The following is a 20,956-nucleotide window of genomic DNA, read 5'->3' on the forward strand; positions in this document are numbered from 1 at the left end:
GATCTAAGGTTCTGAATTTGGAGGCTCACTGAACTATGTTGCCTCCCTCTCTGTTGAGGACTTTATTCTCTTACATAGTCCTTCATCTCTTATGAGTCTTAAAATTGCTTGAAAATTCTCAGGGGGATGCAGCTAAGGGTTGGGAAAGGGACAAGCAATGGCATTGTTAAAAGGAAAGCATCTATTACACATAAGCTTTCTAGCAGGCGGCTTATATAACTTCAGACATCTGAATCCCGCTGTAGTCCACCTTGGCATCAGTAGCCTAATTCCAAAATGTTTGTTTAGACAGCACCCGAGGCAAGAGAACAAACACAGGTGACTTTCTCGCTGTCTGCTTGTATGTGTCTTTGTCTTGTTCTTGGCTTTAGAGAGATTACAAAGGGAGAAAAAAGGAAAGAAGAAACAGCAAACCCCTTGGTTGATTTTTTTCCCTAAGTCTCTTAAACACTCAGAGTGAAGCTCACAAATGGCTTAATTTTTGCAACTTTTTTTTGTGCCAAATGATTGGGTGTTTGATGCCTTAACCCTACAGCTCTCTCTCCAGCCCAACCAGGATTGAAATTGCCTTTCAGTAAAACCACCTTCTCTCTATACATTCGAACATCTTAAAATACACAAAACTCAAGACCTATCTTTTATCTAGACTCTGAATATGTTTTCTTTGGGCTGGTTTCCTTATAGAGGATGAATCATAAAATATTGCTTATTATTTAGAAACTGGTCTGCAGTTGGTCCAATTTTATCCTTTGCCTGGCTTATCATTCTAAAACACACTGGTATGGAAACAGGTTATTAGCTTCTTAAGCTTCTAGCTGTAATATTGTACAGGAGTCATTCCATTTCATAGCAAAGCAAAAGAGACATAACCTCCACATGAACATAATAGAAGTGTGCATATAGAATTGAACCAATTTTTATTTGTTGGCAACTGTGCTGCAATTGTCTGAACTACAATACTTTATGAAACCTATTGAAGACCCAGGACATGGGAAATGTCTAGGAATTGTACCAGAAGATCAAGCCATAAGCACTTGTCTTCTGTGTTAAGTATTGAAGTATAGGTACCAACCATGATGCCAAGCCCCCAAAGTACATCATCTTCTTAGAGTGAAAATATTTCAATGACTTTGGACTAGACTGAGCTGGAAATACCTTCTTCCTTTATGTACCAAAGTACATTGACAGATAAAGTAGGTATTGTGGTATAATGATGAGAGCAGCATTTTGAAGTGTAGGCTGACATTTTTGCACTGCTACCATGAAGGCAGCACGGGTCAGAGGAGCCTGACTTCCTAGCTGAGAGCCCCTCTGAGCAGGGACCATTTGGGGTCAAGGTCCTGCCGGTGTGTGTGTCTCAGAGTTCAAGATCTAAATAATCACATCTGAACGGTCTTAGATCGTACTCCATTTTGGAAATAGATTAAGAATATTTAATATTAATGAGGAAAGAATTAAGACATTCTTAATATAGAGGTACGTGGAGCTTGGATGCAAACAATGTAGGTTTCTAAAAAGTCTGGTGAGAATAAGACCTCAGGCAGAGAAAAAACGTAATGTTTGTAAATTAGCCTGGCTAAATGAAGAATTTCTATTCAACAGCCCGCTGGGGGCTGTGGGACAAAGGGAAACTGCATGATGAGCTCCAAATTGCTTTTCTGCCGAGTCTCAAGAGGCAGAATAGAGCAAAGTTGGGGCTGCTGAGGCTGCCATGCTTTCAAAGAATGCCTTCAAAATGGACCCTCTGGTGACAGCTTTGTCAAAGAAGAACGATCAGATGCACTTAAAAATGAACATCTCCATTCACATGTTTTTGTGGCTATGGCCAAACCTGTCCTGTTCCTGCTTACAGATCAGCAAACTTGAGGAAGGGCTCTCAAAGTAAGAAGCAGTTATATTTTGTATCCACTGAAGGTAGATTTGTATGTGCCTGTGAGTACAATCTAGTTGGCAGAGCACGACTCAGCTGGTATCGGGCAAAATGAACACAGAATACAGATGTGGGGCTGAGCAGGAGCTCTAGGTAGAGCTGGACTTTGACATCACCTCCAGAAAGGAAAATGTTGGCAGCATTCTTCGTGGTTTTATGTTTACACAACTCAGCTCAGGGCATATTGATTTTGGGGTAGTTACACCAAGCAATCAGGGAACTAAAAATCTAGGCAGCGCGAAAATCCCCTTCTGGGTAAGATGTTTTAGTTTGCAAATTGCTGTGAGACAGGCTCAAGCTGAGCCAAATCTTATGATGTTGTAGGGCTTTCCACACCACTGTGCCTCTTTCTCCTTCTAAACCCTGGCTCCCCGGAAAGCTGGAGGAATGTCTGCCTGTGAAGGCACTGCACTTGGCAGGAAGCAATCTTAGGCAGGATTAGCACCTGTGGACGGCACTCACTGTAATTGTGTGAGATCCGCTGATCTCAAGTTCATCTTGGGGTCTGTCAGAAGCAGAATAGGTCCCTCACATTGCTATTCCATCCTTGCCAAGACAAATGCTGAATTGTCTGTTCTCTTCGAACGATATCCTGAGTGCTTAAAACTCCACGATGAAAACATTCCCCCCATGCTGGGTTCAGCTCACACATAGCAAGGTGTGCCATCTCTTGGGACCACTACTCTTGCCAACAGAAAATTAAAACCAATTTGGCTAGATAATAACGAGCCACACACATAACTCTTTTTTCTTCATTTGCCAATTTGATGCTCCCACAGGGATGAAAGTGAGGCATTCAGAACCATTGTGAGAGAAAAAGAGTTAAGGGAGAAAGCATGCTATTCCATTTTCTTTTCACTGAAGAATTGCGATACTTAATTCAGTCCTACACCAAAAGAAAAAAAGATTCATGGAGTGAAAAGGTGTACAAGTTGTGCTTGCTACCAAAAACACACATCCATGGAGCTGAAGAGACATAGAGGTCCCACATAACAGAGTCTAAGTCAGAAATACTTTGAGTTGTAAAATGATTTTTGTTTCCATGTGCTTTTAATAAAGGCCTTGGAATTTTTTTAAGTCTAAAATAAAGATGACCAAATGAATGTCAAATGATAGAGATTTGAATTAGGTTGTAATAGTTTGTATTTACTGAATGCCTGCTACATGCCACGTGTGCTCTGAGTGCTTTGAATGTATTGGTATATTCTTAATCCTGCTTTACAGAAACTAAGGAACAGAGAGCTGTGTAACTCTCCCAAGGTCACACACCTAGAGCAAGTGACAACACCAGAATTTAAACCCATGCAGTCTCCAGGTGTGGCCAAGATGACAGAGTAGGAAGACCCTGAGCTAACCTTCTCCCATGGGCACATCAAAATTATACTATTTACAGAGAAACTATCTATAAGAATGACCTGAAGACTAGCAGAAAGGATTTTTCCACGACTAAAGATATAAAGAAGGAACCACAGTGAGACAGGTAGGAGGAGCAGAGATGTGGTATAGTCAAGACCCACACCCCCAGGGAGGTGACCCGCAGACAGGAGGATAATCACAGCTGCAGAGGTTCTTCCCAAGGAGCAAGGCGTCTGAGCCTCGCTTCGGGCTCCTCAGTCCAGGGTCTCGCACTGGGAACATGAGCCCCCAGAATGTCTGCCTTTGAAGGTCAGCAGGGCTTGCATACGGGAGAGCTGGAGGGCTATAGGAAACAGAGACTCGGTCTTAAAGGGTTTTGCAAAATCTCACATGCTCTGGGTCCCAGAACATAGGCAGTAATTTGAAAGGAGCCTGGTCAGACCCGCTTGCTGATATCCAGGAGCCTTCTGGAGAGGCAGGAGGTAACTGAGACAGCCCTGGGGACACAGACACTGGCAGCAACCATATTGCGGAGCTCATTCTACCGCAAGGACACTGGTGCTGATAAATGCTATTTGGGAGTCCTCCTTCTAGCATATTAGTGCCAGGGGCTTACCTGCCCACCAGCAGGCGGGTACCAGCGGCAGAACCCCCTGGGCTGTGCAGCCGGTTATGCCAAGAACCCACCCAGCCTACCATCAGGCTTGCACCAGCCCTAGCCCCCCTCAGGCCCCACAGCCATTCACCTTAGGGCTCAGCCCTGGCCACCAGTGGGCTAGCACCAGCCCCAGGATTCCCCAAGCCGCATGACCAGCAAGGACCCAGCTTCACTCACCAGTGGGCCAGGAGCCACCACACTAGACAGGGCTTGGCAGCCAGTTGGGCCAGGGGCCAGCCCTGCCTACCAGCATGCCCACAGTAATTGGCCCAACCACAACAGAAGGATCCATGCAGCCCACATGGGGGCAGCCCTGGATTATACAGCTCTGATGACCAGAGGGGAATGTGCTACCGGGCCCCACAGGATATCTGCTATGTAAGCCATTTCTCCGAGATTAGGAAACATAACCAACCTTCCTAATACTTAGAAATGAACACAGAGAATTGGGCAAAATGAGGAGACATAAAAATATGTTCCAGATGAAGGAACAACACAAAACCCCAGAAGAAAAACTAAGCAAATTGGAGATAAACAATCTACCCAATTAAGAGTTAGAGGTAATGATCATAAAGATGCTTGATGAACTCAGGAGAAGAATGAGTGAACACAGCGAGAAATGTAACAGAGTTAAAAAAAATAAAGAAGAACCAAACAGAGCTGAAGAATACAATAACTGAAATAACTGAAATTTAAAAACACACTAGGAAGAATCAATAGTAGATTAGATGATACAAAGGAACAGACCAGCAAGCTGGAAGACAGAGTAGTAGAAATTACTACTTTTATATTTTTTTCAAAAAAAAAAAAAGATTTTTAAAAAAATTAGAATTGTTTAAGAGACCTTCAAGACAACATCAAGCATACTAACATTTGCATTATAGAGGTCCCAGAGGGAAAAGAGAGAGAGAAAGGGGCGGAGAACTTATTTGAAGAAATAATAACTGAAACCTTCCCTAACATGGGAAGGGAAACAGACATCTAGGTCCAGGAAGCATAGAGAGTCCCAAAAAGATGAACCCAGAGAGAGCCACACTAAGACAAATTATAATTAAAATGACAAAATTTAAAGATATAGATAGATAGATTCAAACACATGCACCCACACAATGGAATATTACTCAGCCATAAAAATAAATGAAATCTTGCCATTTGTGACAATGTGGATGGACATAGAGGGTGTTATGCTAGGTGAAATAAGTCAGAGAAAGACAACATATGATTTCACTTATATGTGGAATTTAAAAAATGAAAAACATAGCAAAACAAAAACAGACTTATAGGTACAGAGAACAAACTGGTGGTTGTCAGAGGGGAGGGGGGTAGGAGATGAGAGAAATAGATGAGGGAGATTAAGAGGTACAAACTTCCAGTTATAAAATGAATAATCCATGGGGATATAATGTACAGCATAGGAAATATAATAAATAATACTGTTAGGTGATAGACAGTAACTAGACTCATCATGGTGATCGTTTTGTAATGTACAAAAATATCAAATCACTATGTAGTACACCTAAAACTAATATAATATTATGTCAATTATACTTCAGTAAATAAATAAATAACCCATGCAGGCTTGCACCAAAACCTGTGCTCTTAACTACTAGATTTTACTGCCTCTCAGAAGCCCTTAATCTTATTTTCTCCACTCTGGCAGGTATAATATGATACATACAAAACACAACATTTTAAGGTGTCCTCATTTTTGGACACCCTCCCCCCAATTTTACAGTGAAATAAATTAAATAGTTCCACACACTTTTATTTTTATCATGGCATCTATTAAGGTACTTACATATGAGCAATGAAATCACTCATTTAAAGACTTTCAATAATAAATACACTTAACATAACTATTTAATTGAACATTTTTTTAAAGACCCGAATTTTTCTCTAGACTTCTCCTCCCAAGGTAATATTAATAAAGTCAGTGAATACCACTAAAGAATAAATATAAAGACATTGTATTCTATTGTTAAATATAGAAAATAAAACATACAATTTAATGTTATTAATGTGAATAATGTTTTTGCAAATTCTACTTGCTTCACTGCTCTACCTTTGATTCAGGGATCATAAGTCTTTTGTCATTAACAGATATGTTCACAGAATCATTTTTGCTCTCCTGCACTGCAGATATAGATGTACTTTACATATGCCCTTCATCTACCCTTGCTTTCTTGCTTGCTGAAAATTTATTCATGGGTAAAATTTAAAAATAAACAGAAGTAGCTATGATCACAATTCCACAGTCGTTTGTAAGAACGACTATAACAGCATATCAGTAACTGTCAAAAGAAATCATATTAGAATGGAAAAGAATGGAGCAACGTCATTATAAACATAACCTTAAATTAGCTCCATTTATTTTTTTTCCAGTTTTATTGAGGTACAATTGACATACAGCACTATATAAGTTCAAGGTGGACAGCATAATGATTTGACTCATATACGTCATGAAATTACCACAATAAATTTAATGAACATCCATCATCTTGTACAGATACAAAATAAAAGAAAAAGAAAACAAATTTTTCCCTTGTGATTAAAAACTCTTAGGATTACTCACTTAACAACTTTCATATATAACATACAGCAGTGTTAATTATATGTATCATGTTGTACATTACGTCCCTAGTACTTATTTATTTTATTACTGGAAGTTTATACCTTTCGACCACCTTCATCCAATTCCCCCTCTCCCACCTCCCACCCCCACTTCTGACAACCACAACTCTGATCTCTTTTTCTATGAGCGTGTTTGTTTGGTTGATTTTGAAGTATAATTGCCTACAATACTGTGTTAATTCCTGGTACACAGAATAGGGATTCACTATTTCTGTACATTTTTAAATGATCCCCCCAGGCCACCTGGGCCTTGACATTCCTTTTTTTTTTTTTTCTTTTAACATCTTTATTGGAGTATAATTGCTTTACAATGTTGTGTTAGTTTCTGCTGTATAACAAAGTGAATCAGCTATATGATACGTAATCCCCATATCCCCTCCCTCTTTTTTTTTTTTTTTTGTATTTTCATCACTTTCGGTTTTTTTTTTTAATATCTTTATTGGCGTATAATTGCTTTACAATGGTGTGTTAGTTTCTGCTTTATAACAAAGTGAATCAGTTATACATATACATGTATCCCCATATCTCTTCCCTCTTGCATCTCCCTCCCTCCCACCCTCCCTATCCCACCCCTCTAGGTGGTCACAAAGCACAGAGCTGATCTCCCTGTGCTATGCAGCTGCTTCCCACTAGCTATCGATTTTATATTTGGTAGCGTATATATGTTAATGTTACTCTCTCACTTCGTCCCAGCTCACCCTTCCCCCTCCCCGTGTCCTCAAGTCCATTCTCTACGTCTGTGTCTTTATTCCTGTCCTGCCCATAGGTTCATCAGAACCATTTTTTTTAAGATTCCATATATATATGTTAGCATACAGTATTTGTTTCTCTTTCTGACTTACTTCACTCTGTATGACAGTCTCTAGATCCATCCACTTTACTACAAATAACTCAATTTCGTTTCTTTTTATGACTGAGTAATATTCCATTGTATAAATGTGCCACATCTTCTTCATCCATTCATCTGTTGATGGACACTTAGGTTGCTTCCATGTTCTGGCTATTGTAAATAGTGCTGCAATGAACATTGTGGTACATGACTCATTTCTGAATTACAGTTTTCTCAGGGTATATGCCCAGTAGTGGGATTGCTGGGTCATATGGTAGTTCTATTTTTAGTTTCTTTAGGAACCTCCATACTGTTCTCCATAGTGGCTGCATCAATTTACATTCCCACCAACAGTGCAAGAGGGTTCCCTTTTCTCCACACCCTCTCCAGCATTTATTGTTTGTAGATATTTGATGATGGCCATTCTGACTGGTGTGAGGTGATACCTCATTGTAGTTTTGATTTGCATTTCTCTAATGATTAGTGATGTTGAGCATCTTTCCATGTGTTTGTTGGCAATCTGTATATCTTCTTTGGAGAAATGTCTAGTTAGGTCTTCTGCCCATTTTTGGATTGGGTTTGTTTTCTTGATATTGAGCTGCATGAGCTGCTTGTATATTTTGGAGATTAATCCTTTGTCAGTTGCTTCGTTTGCAAATATTTTCTCCCCTTCTGAGGGTGTTCTATTCATCTTGTTTATGGTTTCCTTTGCTGTACAAAAGCTTTTAAATTTCATTAGGTCCCACTTGTTTATTTTTGTTTTTATTTCCATTTCTCTAGGAGGTGGGTCAAAAAGGATCTTGCTGTGATTGATTTCATAGTGTTCTGCCTATGTTTTCCTCTAAGAGTTTTATAGGGTCTGGCCTTACATTTAGGTCTTTAATCCATTTTGAGTTTATTTTTATGTATGGTGTTAGGAAGTGTTCTAATTTCATTCTTTTACGTGTAGCTGTCCAGTTTTCCCAGCACTCAGAACCCTCTCATTTTACAATTATTAACCACTTATTTGCTACATATTTTATAACTTGTCATAGCACATCGGTGTGTTCTGACTTTACAGTTAAGAATAGCTGAGGTGGACGAATGCCACAGTCCAGTTCAGCTATTCATTCATTTATTCAACAAATATTTACTGAGTACCTCCCACGTGTCAGGATCTGATTATCCCCTGGAGGGATGCTCATCAAAAATGGAGTTCTCTACACCTTGTGCTCAGTAAGAATGTTCTATGTGTTGAATGATATCATTTTTATTAAATCCTTTGCACGTCTAGCTTTCAGTTCTCTTTCCTAGCAGCCTCCCACCCAAATGAGTGGCTTTCTCCAGGAGAGCACAGTGGAAGTTAAAAACCTTTTTATCTTTGTCCAAAGCAACCTCTACAGATTTTGTTTCCCTCCTCGATAAATCAGCTTAATAATTTCAAAATCTCAGTGTTAAAACATTGTGAGGCTGGTGCTCACCGTCACTTGTCTCTGACTGTTTGTCATCAGCACACCAGAAAGCCGAACTATCTTGTCTGTCATTGCTGGGAAGCCAATGGAGCGGAAATGAGCAGGGCTGATCACCGTTAGTGGAAGGATTCAACGTTCCTAGTAGGAGACAGACTACTTAAGAAATGATTCAAGGGCTTTTCACTCCAAAAAAATAAAAAAAGGATTAGTGGCTGTTGACTTCTGACTCTAAAATTCATTTTGGCTACAGGGAAGTCAAAGCCTAAAGCCAACGTGGTGAACCCTGAGAAAAAAAATTATACAATAGTTCTATCATGACTATATTCCAAGTGCCATAATTAGAAACCTCTGAAAGCCTCTCTCTCTCTCCAGCTATGAATTTAAAAAATATGATGGATTTATTCTGCTTGAAAATAACAGTCTTAAAGGTAAAAGACCCTTAGGAAATCCTGGAACAGGAAATTATCCAACCTCTACAAGGCAATTAGCTGTCCATCAAAATATATTTTTTTCACTTTTCATTAAAAAAACTTCATTGTTTACATGACTGCATTGAATTTTTATGAAGCCCATAATAGAAGCTTACTGACTCATCGACAGAGCTTGAATTGATTCAGAAAATGCTGTGATAAAAATCTCAGCTTGGTATTTTTGGCTTCCTTATAGAGGAGAGGATTTCAGCAGTTCTTTAAAACAAATCCTAAAAATACAGTCCATCACTCGAGAGTTTGGGTTTTGTTTTTAGCCATCCTGTATCTAGGTTTTCTTCTGTGGTTCATCATATCATGGCATTCTTTGTTCTACCTTGAAATAACTGGCAACAATGCAGATCACAACTGCAAAATTCATTTAACAGATACCGTGGAGCAAATGAATCACGGGACTATTGGGAGGTGGATTTTTAACTTGTTACTGAAGCACAAAACAAGACTTGTGTCTAAGCCAGCAGCCTTTTTTTTTTTTTTTTCAGAGCAGACGTGAAATGTGTTCTCTCTTACTGGCAATGAGCCACAGAGGTTGGGGGAACTGGTGTGGTTTCATTCAAAGTCACCTGAAGTCTTGTTTGGAGTTCATTAAGGCAGTTGAATTCAATTCCACAGCATTTGCAGCGCTAACTCATGGGAGGAGGCGTGTGTGCTAAGGGCTGGGGAAGGCACAGCGACGCTGAGACACCAGCACACGCCCTCAGAACTCAGAAGCCTGGCATCCCCAGCAGCACCATTACACAGTCTTTTTCTAATTGGCTTCAGTGATCCTAAGAAATTTACTAAGCATTGAACTACCTCAAAAACCAAAACAAGTCTAAACAGCCTATTTCCTGGAATTTCTGGAACCTACACATTCTAGATCAAAACTGGGAAAGGAGAAGTCAAGTAGTCAATGCACCATTCACTTTGGAAACCCTTTTCTCACACATCAGTTTTTATAGCTATGTGGTTTTTATGCCAGTCTGTTTTCCGTCCGATAATTGACTAAGCTTTGTTAAACTTATTTAGATTTATTTAGACTGAGTTAATTGCGTTTTTTAACCTAAGCATTCCAATTTTTAATTAGAACTTTGAAGTGTTCATTTTTAATTCTCTCTCACTCCTGTCATTGTTTCAAAGCCTAATAACAGTAGCTAACATTTATTGCACTTGCTCTGATCCCGGAACTGTAAGAAGCACTCTAATACACTACCTCACCTAATCCTCACTATACCCCTATGAGGTAGATATGATTACTGTCCCACTTTGACAGATGGTAAAATAGAGGTTTAGTTAATTAAGTAACTTGCTCAAAATGGTACCACCACCGAGCAGACACAATGGATTTGAACATTGGTTTATTTCTTTCCTCCTCAACTCACTCCTTCCACATTATCCATCTATTTCATTCTCCATCCTTTCAGGCTTCAGATTTATTTGCTTCCTTTACACCTTTTTCTCCACATGAACCAACCAGCAGAGCCCTTCCTTGGATTTGGTGAGTCACAAGCTTCTGCCCAACTCTGAAGTCTCCAGACCATAATCCATCATTGTCTACATTAGTGGTTCTCAAGCAGGGGTGATGTTGCTACCCTGGGGATGTTTGGCAGTGTCTGGAGACATTTCTGGTTGTCACAGCCAGGGGTGGGGAGGTGCTACCGTCATCTAGTTGGCGGAGGCCAGGGAGGCTGCCGAATATCCTAACAATGCACAAGACAGGCCCCCACAGCAAAGAATTCTGCAGTCCAAGATGTCAGTAGTGCTCAGGTCGAGAAATCCTGATCTACATGATACACGCAGTGTTTACAATAGGCTCTCTTCTGTTGTGAATTATATGTTTTTGACATCCCATTTCACTAACTAGGTTACCCATTGGAGCTAATACAATGCTTCCATATCCCCAGTGACCTAGAACAATGCCTTGTCCAAAATAAGGACTTAATAAATATATCAGTACTGATGAGTCCCTCATCTCTTCATTCACTCACTTCCATCACTGTTTATTGGATATCTGAGAGTAAATGTGAGAAATATAGACATGCCCTCCCTTCAAGAAGCTTATAGTCTAGAGGGGAACTCACACCATAGAACAAGTGCTGCATGCTGGGGTGGAAGACGTTTGGGGGCCAGGGAAGGCACAGCAGGAGCAAATAACCAGAGAGGATAGGGTGGTGAAAGAGGCTTCCTGGAGGAAGTGACAATTAAACACACACCTGAAGGGTGAGTAGGAGTTAAACCAGTGAAGAGGAGAATGATCTAGGCAGGGGAAATAGCATGTACAAAGGCCAAGAGATGAGAAAGCAACACAAGAATGAGGTGGGTGCTGAGGCTGCAGGGGGCAAGTAAAAAAAAAAAGAAGGACCTCAAAGCCATGTACAAATGTTTGAATTTTATGTCAAGGATAATAGGAAGTCATTGAAAGGCTTTAAGCAAAAGAATGACAGGATCTATTTTGTTTTTTTAAAAACCACTCTGGTTCCACATTATATGTCATCAGGGCAATGCAAATTACAATAATAATGAGATACCACTATGCACCTACTATATGGCCAAGATCTAAAATACTAACGACACCAAACGCTGGCAGGGATGTGGAGCAACAGGAACTTTCATTCCTTGCTAGTAGGAATACAAAATGGTACAGCCATTTTGGAAGGCGCTTGGCAGTTTCTTACAAAACTAAACATACGCTTACCATATGATCTAGCAGTAGCCCTTCTTGGTATTTTCCCAAAAGAGCTATAAACTTAGGTCCATACATAAACATCCGCATAGATATTTGTAGTGCTTTGTTCATAATTGCCAAAACCTGAAAGCAACCAAAGGTCCTTCCAAAGGTGAATGCATAAATAAACTGTAATATATCTGGACAATGGAATATTATTCAGTGCTGAAAAGAAATGAGCTATCAAGACATGAAAAGAAGTGAAGGAAACTTAAATGCATATTACTAAGTGAAAGAAGCCAATATGAAAAGGCTACATATGGTATGATACAATTATGACACTCTGAAAAAGGCAAAACTATGGAGACAGTAAAAAGATTAGTAATTGACATGTGTTGGGGGTAGGGGGATGGATAAATAGGTGGAGAACTGAGGATTTCTAGGGCAGAGAAACCACTCTGTATGCTACTATTACGGTGAATACACGTCACTATACATTTGTCCAACCCCATAGAATGTACAACACCAAAAGTGAACCCTAATGTAAACTATGGACTTTAAGTGATAATGATATGTCATGTCAATGTAGGTTCATCAGTTGTAACTGATGTACCATTCTCATGGGGGGTTTTGGTAATGGGGGAAGTACACATGTGTGGAGTCAGAGGGTATATGGGAAATCTCTGTACCTTCTACTCAATCTTGCTGTGAACCTAAAACTACTCTAAACAAATTCTATTTTAAAAAAAAAAGAAGAAGAAGAATGACTCTGGATACTGTGCATAGAGATGGGCTGAGAGGTTAATAGGTTAATAGTTATGACAATCACAGGCAGGAATTTCTTTGGGGCGACAAAGTGCCCCTACAACTTGATGTTAAAGTTTTGAAAAGTGTGAGGGATGACTGAGGAGTCCTCTAAATCCTAATCAAGGAAGGTGATTGCAATACACAGAAGTTGAAATCTTTTCAATTGTATTACACCCAGTCTGAAGAAAGACCACATTACTACAGGGGCATGTCAGTCTGGGGGCTAAAACAGTAGGTGCAAAAAGAGTGAGCATTTAGCATTGTGTCTTCAGCACCAGCATGCAGACTTGGACATGCAGCTCAATGGTATAAATGAGCATATTAGTCTGTAATAACTCGATGACACTAGCTGTTAATTTCATCCTGCCTAGCAGACATTCAATAAATATTTGTTTGAAGTGAAATGGATTAAATTGGATTCCATGCTCACCAAACAACTTTCTGATCTGATCACAATTTGGCTTTCTGTGAATCTTTTCTATGAGCATAAAATGTACTAATGAGCTGACACAAACTTTCTAGTCTGGTTTACATTTCTACTTTTGCCATAAATGATTAAGTTGGCATTATGATTGATGTATCTATCTCCTTTGTGTTTTGTCAGTATAGTGGATACTTGGGATGGTTTATCCAGCATCCATCTCCCCTTCCCCCTTCAATCAGTAAAGCTTTTTTCCACTTAGTTACCTATCTCTCCATCATGTAGTGCAAATGCTTCCAGGGTAACTGACCCCACCTCCAGCTGAAGTGGGCCCTGACTATCTTAAGTCAATCATCACACTTAACTGGGGCCACAGTGATTAGTTCAAATGTTGGTACATGACCTAAACCAGTCTAAGTGAAATGCAAGTCTTTCTTATAAAACTGGGACAGAGATGATCTCCTTCCTGATGATAAAGAAGGAAGCATGTAGCTCCTGGACATGGCTGGGAGCCAGTTTGCTAATGTGATGGTTAAGTTTATGTGTCAATGTGGTAAGGCTATGGTGCCCAGTTGTTTGGTCAAACACCAGTCTAGATGTTGCTGTGAAGGTATTTTTTAGATGTGTTTAGCATTTAAATCAGTAGACTTTGAGTGAAGTAGATTATCCTCCAAAGGTGGGTAGGCTCATCCAATCAGTTCAAGGCCTTACGAAAAAAGACTGAGGTACCCCCCAAAAAGAAGGAATTCTGCCTCCAGACTGCCTTTGGACATAAGACTGCAACATCAGTTCTTCCCTGGGTCTCCAGCCTGTCAGCCTATCCTGCAGATTTTGGACTTGCCAATCCCTACAAAGCCATAAAATAAATTCTCTTGACAGGTAGGTAGGTAGGTAGGTAGATAGATAGATAGATAGATAGATAGATAGATAGATAGATAGATAGATAGATAAGAATATCTCCCATTGATTCTTTTTCTGTCAAGAACCCTAACTAGTACAGCTACCATCAGGGAACAAAGCAGACATACAGAAGAGAGAAGAGCCAAGACAATTAAAAGGGACATAAGCCAGAGCCTGGATCAAACCCAGTCTGAAGCCCACACGTAACAGGATGATTTCAGCTGCAAGTAACAGAAAACCCAACTGCCTTAAACAATATGGAAATGTATGATTTACAAAGTAGAATTCCAGTGGTAGAACAGACTTCTGGCCCAGCAGGTCAGTGATGTCATCAAGGAACCAGGTTCTTTTCTTTTCTCTGCTCCACTCTCCACAGTGCCTCATCCCAAATACGATACCCTCATAAGTATTGGCTAACATTGATAACAATCAGAGCTACCCACTTCCTCCTTCTCATCCAGTGGAAGCAATTGGATTTCCATGATTCTGTCTCTCAAAAGTGAAGATGATTCTTCCTTCACATCACATTAGTCCAGATTGGCATAGGTTTGCCCATAGCTGAACCAATCATTGTCAAGGGGTCAGGAAGAGGGAGGATTATCCTGATTGGTTTAAATTAATCAAGACCAACCTTCAGGGTCTTGTTAGTCCCTCAACTTACACTGCTGCTACACAATGAGGAGAGATGGAATGAACGTTAGGCAAGTGACGATCATGTCTACGGCAGAGCCCAATTGCTGTATTTTCTGATATATGAGCTAACAAATTGCCTGTTCAAGCCATTTTTAATTGTATTTTTAGTGATTTACTACCAAAGTTACCTTAACTGTTATAGCAGCCATTGAACTCTTCCTCAAGGCCTGATGGCCTCTGAGCATCCTGACAAAATCAACTTCTGGGCCTTCAAGATTGAAGACTAGGCCCTAAATCTTGGTCAGCTCCCTGGGCAGTACCACTCTGAGGCCTTGTTTCTCTAGTCCACGTGTCTGCACCACCTGCACCCTCCCATAGCTCATCCCACACCTAAAACTCCGTGGGTCTGTCCCTCACCCATTCATTAGCATCCTCTGAGTGCTAGACTCCGTAACTAACCACGACGGGGCATCCCTTTCTCCCTGACCCCTGACCATCTCTCCTGTCCTATGCACAAGTTATCAGTTCAGGATTTTACCCACTGCCTGCTTCCCTTGGTGCTATTACTTGGTTCCCAGAGGAAAAAATTAATATTATCTGTTACCTTACTTCAAACTGGGTGAGATGCTTTCTAATTTAAGCCTTATAATAACCTTAAGGAAATGGTATTAAAATCTTTATTTCACAAATGAGAGAACTGTGTCCCAGGAAGATTATATAACTTGACCAGAGACATGCTGCTAGGAAGGGATAACAAACCCTAGTTGGTCTCCTCCCAAGCCTGCACTTTCTCTACCACACCATGGAAGATCACACTGCTCTCATCTGTGACTGAATTTTTTTACCCAGTTTGGGTGTGACCCTTGCTGGTGCTTGACAGTCCTCTGGTTCATCTTTGATGGAGTCCCTATCACACCATTCATAGCTGTTATTCAAGACCATCCTTCATTCCTCATGACCCTAATTGCCATGTTTCCTGCCCATGGAGTGTGGGGGAACCTCTACCTCACAGAGAAATTTGAGCTCATCTGACCTAAGCCCCTTTATGTATCCATGTCTTCAACTCAACCCATCACATCTTTCCTCCTAATCTTATCTACAGTCTCAGAAGTCGAGATCCATCTTCCCTGTAATGCTATCTTACTCATTCTTTGAATCCCCTTCCCACTTCCTGCAATGAGCCCCTCTTTATCTACCATCTTTAATTCTTGTTCACTGGCCCTTTCCATTACACCTTGAAATATTCTAAAAAGCTAACAAGGTACTGATTGACTCTCCTGGACCCTTCGAGTTCTCATCAGTTCTCTTCTCTGATTTTTGCTGCAGAACTCTCTCTACCCATTCCTGTATTTATCCCTCAGTATTTGATTTATTTTAAATCTTCCACCCTACCCTACTATTAACATCCCCCCACACAAAAAGAACTCTCAAGGAAGTTAAAAATGACCTCCTTCTTCCCAAACCATCGAGTCTTTTCAGTACTTCATCTTCCTTAACTGTCTGCAGCATTTGACACTACAATCCACCCACTCCTGGAAATTTGGCCTCAGATTGATTTTCTTTTTTTTTTTTGATTTTTCTTAAAACATCTTTATTAGAGTATAATTGCTTTACAATGGTGTGTTAGTTTCTGCTTTATAACAAAGTGAATCAGTTATACATATACATATGTCCCCATATCTCTTCCCTCTTGTGTCTCCCTCCCTCCCACCCTCCCTCAAATTGATTTTTGTGACAGTGTTTTTCTTCCATCTCTCTTACTACTCCTTGGCCTCCTCTCTTGTCAGGCCTGTTTCCTCCTCACCCTCTCCTCTCTGACCACCTGATCCACTCCCTTGTCACTCCCTCCATGGGAAAATGCATCTGTTGTTAGTTTCCAATCTCACATCTTTGTTGGTTCCTAAAAGTGCATCTCCGACCTTTAATTTCAGCTACCTCCAGTAAGGCCTACCTATCTGCCCCCAACTCATGTACAACTCAGTGCATCCAAGTGTAATTTACTGTTTCATTTTCCAGAACTGCTTCTCCTTCCAACTACTGCATTTCTTGACGATGTGTGGATGCCCAGGCCAAAAATCTCAGAATCATCTTTAATTTTTGCTTTTCTTCTCTCCTCCCTATTTATTCAGTCACCACAGCCCTATTTTTTCCCTTTAAAACTTATCAAAAATGTACCTTTTTCTCTTTAATTATTGTATTGCTAAGAAAGCTGTTTCTCCCCACCCACCTCCGTGCCTCCAGTCTCCCTACTCCTTACCATTTCATTACCTAACAAGGTCCCCTAGTGCTGCTTTATGTCCTATTCAAGAACACACTGTAGTTCCCTCTTGTCCCCCATAGCAAGCCCAAGACTTGCAGCTGTTGTCAGGGGCTTCTCTGATGAGGTCCTACCGATCTCTTCTCCAGTTGGATCTGTCTTTCTGAATCTCACATCCCAAGATATCAATATAATCTGGCTCTGCAGTGGAAAGACTGCTTATTCTGTAAATGAGCTGTGCAGGGCTAACCAAACAACTTTATTGCAAATGTTAAAGATTTATTGATTTTCCCAATTAGCAACTTGCATTTATATGATTCCTTCTGTGTACCCAGATGCTGTGGGAAGCAGGAAGAAGTAGTAAACTGAGTCCTGTCCTTTAGCAATTCACCATCTAGTGGGAAAAAGAAAGATGAGCATTTACAAACAATAATCACTCCATCAAAAATAGTGGTTTTTAAAAACCCCACAGAATAAAAATTATCCATCACAAAGGTTATATATGCATATATTGCATACATTTTAAGAAAAATTCTAACATTACAGAAGTATGTAAAATAAATGTTGAGGCCCCTGCTGTTCCACTTTCCTAATTCTCATTTAGTAAGAGTAATGTCTTAATAGATATCATAATATATATGTATATACACACACACATATATACATGTTCGATTACTTTAACAAAAGATAGCATTGTACTATATATATTATCCTGCAATATTTTCTCACTTGACAATAATGTCCTTCGATAATATACCTGATTTTTTTTTCAATGGCTGCATAGTATTCTTTTGAAATTAGCAGTTCCTTATAGTTAATCATCTATCTCTCCTATCTTCCTTTATCACAAAGAATGCTTCAACAAGCATTCTTTCACACAGTTTCAGTGGTATGCTGGTAAATGTTTTAACAGTTAGCTCTCTGAATTTAAAAAAAAAAAAAAGCAAAGTAGCCCTGCTTTGTAACATCTGCCAATGTCCATGGTGTAAATACTCTTCACTATTGATGATTTCAAGCTACCAAAGTGACACCAGAAGGCAGAGTTAGAAAGAGAAGTGCATAGCAGCTCTAGCTAGCCAGTCGGGTCTGCTCCAGCATACCACGGTATATTTTATTATACATATTCTTTTGAGTGTTTTACAACACAGGAAAACAGATATTAAAAGGCAATTATCACCTTGCCAGACTGGGGAAACAGAACTACTTTATTAGCTATAATAAAGTTGAACCATGAATTAAATGCACTCCTTTTGGATTCCAAAGAAGGCCCTTTATCTGTTACCTTAAATAGATTCTGTTTAAAAGCCAAGGAAATTTCAAAGCATTCTTTTTTATTTTTCCACCTGAGAAAATCACTTTAAGGAAAGTAGAATGAATGTATGACTAAATATATTTTAAAGATTTAATAGGAATCCAATTAAATTCACCAGTTAGTATATTCAGGCACAAACACACATGATGAGAAAATGCTGACCTTTCCTGTTTGGGACACTCATATTAACAAGGCTGAATTACACACAGGTGCACAAAAGAACCACCTCAAAACTGAGGCTGCATCCGAATCACCTGGAGGGCTTGTTAAACAACTGTTTGCTGGGCCCCGCCCACTCAGTTTCTGATTCCATAGGCCTAGGGTGGAGTCAAGAATTTGCATTTCTTTCACATTCCCAGGTGATACTGAAGCTGCAACTCTGCTGGAGACCTTACTTGGAGAACTACCGCCCTATTGGAAGAAAAGCCCAGAGAATATTCTTCCCTACTCTGGTATTGTAGAAATTTCTATCAAATTTCTGTAGCTAGAGACTTTCTCCTGTTAAGCCACAGATGAATTTAGAAATACAGTAAGTTAAGTTCTTCTCAGTAATCAAAGCATTTGAGAACAGGCTTAATAGGGGAGTGGCACAAATTCCTCGTTACAGAGAGAAAAGCATGCTGAGATTGGTTTTCTGAAAGTGAAGGGCATGGTTAATGATTGCTGTTAGTGCTTATAGAAAGGTTAAACTTTCAAAGTTGTATCATTAGTTAAGGAGCTCAACCTTCTCATTCACAGACATCTGGGTATGAATACTGTCCCTGCCACTTAATTGACTATGTAACCTTGAACAATTATCTCTGTGCCTCAGTTTCCTCATCTGTAAAATGGAGGTCATCAGGGTAATAGTTACCTTATAGGGTTATTGAGTGGATGTGATAGGTACTGGACCAAACATACAGGAATCACTCAATGAGTGTATATGAGCTGTATTATAAATTAGAACTCCAGTTCTTTATTAAGAAGAAAGCATTCTTTAGGCAAGTAAATTTGGGAAATACTGAGTTAAAGTAAATAAGTTTCTTTGTTGCCGGACTTCGAGGTAACTTTTATAGGCCAGGGCACACTGTGAATCCTCCAGAAGAGGATATAAATAGTGTTTCCAAGGGTTATTTAGCCACAGAACGTTTTTGGCTTTTCTTGACAAGCAGCATTTTGACCATAACAATTTTTATAATAATTTTTTACACTTACGGTAATAAACCAGTATTTCTTGACTTATATATACAACTGAAAGAAGCTGGCATGTGGCCCCAGTATATCTACACCATAGAGGCAGGATTGGGATGGAGCAAAAAAAATCCTTGTTACCCATAAGAATTTTCTACAGCCCTTCTGAAGTGATAACATTTCCCCCATCTATTCCTTTATTCTTGCCTGCATTCAATATTTCCAGCAAATATTTATCAAGTGCCTCTAAGTAACAGGCACTGTGGGTACTGGAGATTGAATACTGAATGAAATACAAACAGCTCTTGACCTCGTGGAGTTTACCTTCTAAAAGACAGATAATACATAAATAAACAAATAAAAATATAGTATGTCAGATGGTGATAAGTACTATGAAAAAAATGAAGTGGAGGAAAGGGGAGAAGAAAATATGAAGGGTGGTGGGCCATTTAAGCAGAGACCTGCAGGAAATGAGGGAGCAAGCTATGGGGACATGAGAGGGGGAAAGTCCAGGAAGAGAGAAGTAAGTGCAAAGAAATATCCTAAGAGGGGAGCATGGCGGTGAAGCCCAGTGAGTGAGTGAGAGAAAGAGAAGCTAGAGGTGAGGCTGGAAGGGTTACAGGAGGTCACACAGGGAACACTGTACTAGCTATCTTTTGCTGCATAATAAATCACCCCAAACTGATGGCCTAAAATGACAAAGACTTGTTATTCCATCCCATAGTTTCTGTGTGTGAGGAATTTGGGGGTGACTCAGCTGGGCACTTCTGGCTTGGAGTTCCTCACGGGCTGGGCCTGGAGGATCCACTTCTAAGGTGGCTCAGCACACAGTCAGCAAGTTGGTGCTGGCTGTTACCTGGGATGCTGGGTTCCTCTCCATGTGGTCTCTCCATGGAGATGCTTAAGGAGGGTTCTGCACAGTGGCTGGCTTCCCTCAGAGAAAGCAATCAAAGAGAATGGGGCAAAATTGCAATGCCTTTTATGCACGTCACACACGGTTTTCTACATGGGGGAGGGGCATTATAAGGGCATGAAAATCAGGATATGAGGATCAATGACAGTCATCTGGGAGGCTGACTACCACACCATTTTAAGGTCTTTAGCTTTTAATTTGAGTGAGATGGAGAGTGTGTGGAGATTTGGGGCAGAAGAGAAATATGGTGTAACTTGTGTCTTAAAAGGATTGTTCTGAGTGCTATGTTGAGAATGGACTACGAGGGGATGGGTAGCAAGGATGGAAGCAGGTGGGAGTTGGGAGACAGTCTCAGTAATGCAAGTGAGAGATGATGATGATTTGGACCCAGATGGTCGTGATAAAGGTAGTGAGAAGTGGTCAGATTCTTCTGGATATACTTTGAAGTTAGATTCTACAGAATTCCTGAAAGATCAAATATGGGTTGTGAAAAAAGAAGTCAAATGTGACCCCAAGGCTTTTGACCTGATTGTGCATTTTTTGCCCTCTGCTACAT

At 40.1% G+C, this 20,956-nt stretch overlaps 1 long non-coding RNA gene across 2 annotated transcripts in view; it reads left to right on the forward strand.

Annotated features, from left to right (window-relative positions):
* Positions 1-20,956, forward strand: part of LOC309665581 — a 138,971-nt gene that overhangs the window by 76,095 nt on the left and 41,920 nt on the right. For both annotated transcript variants that reach the window (XR_014266538.1, XR_014266539.1), the window contains exon 2: positions 18,677-18,769. This is a non-coding gene — a long non-coding RNA (uncharacterized lncRNA). The remainder of the gene's footprint in view (positions 1-18,676; positions 18,770-20,956) is intronic.

This window comes from Balaenoptera physalus (assembly GCF_965194825.1).
Source record: "Balaenoptera physalus genome assembly, chromosome: 8".
In the NCBI taxonomy this organism is placed as follows: Eukaryota; Metazoa; Chordata; class Mammalia; order Artiodactyla; family Balaenopteridae; genus Balaenoptera; species Balaenoptera physalus.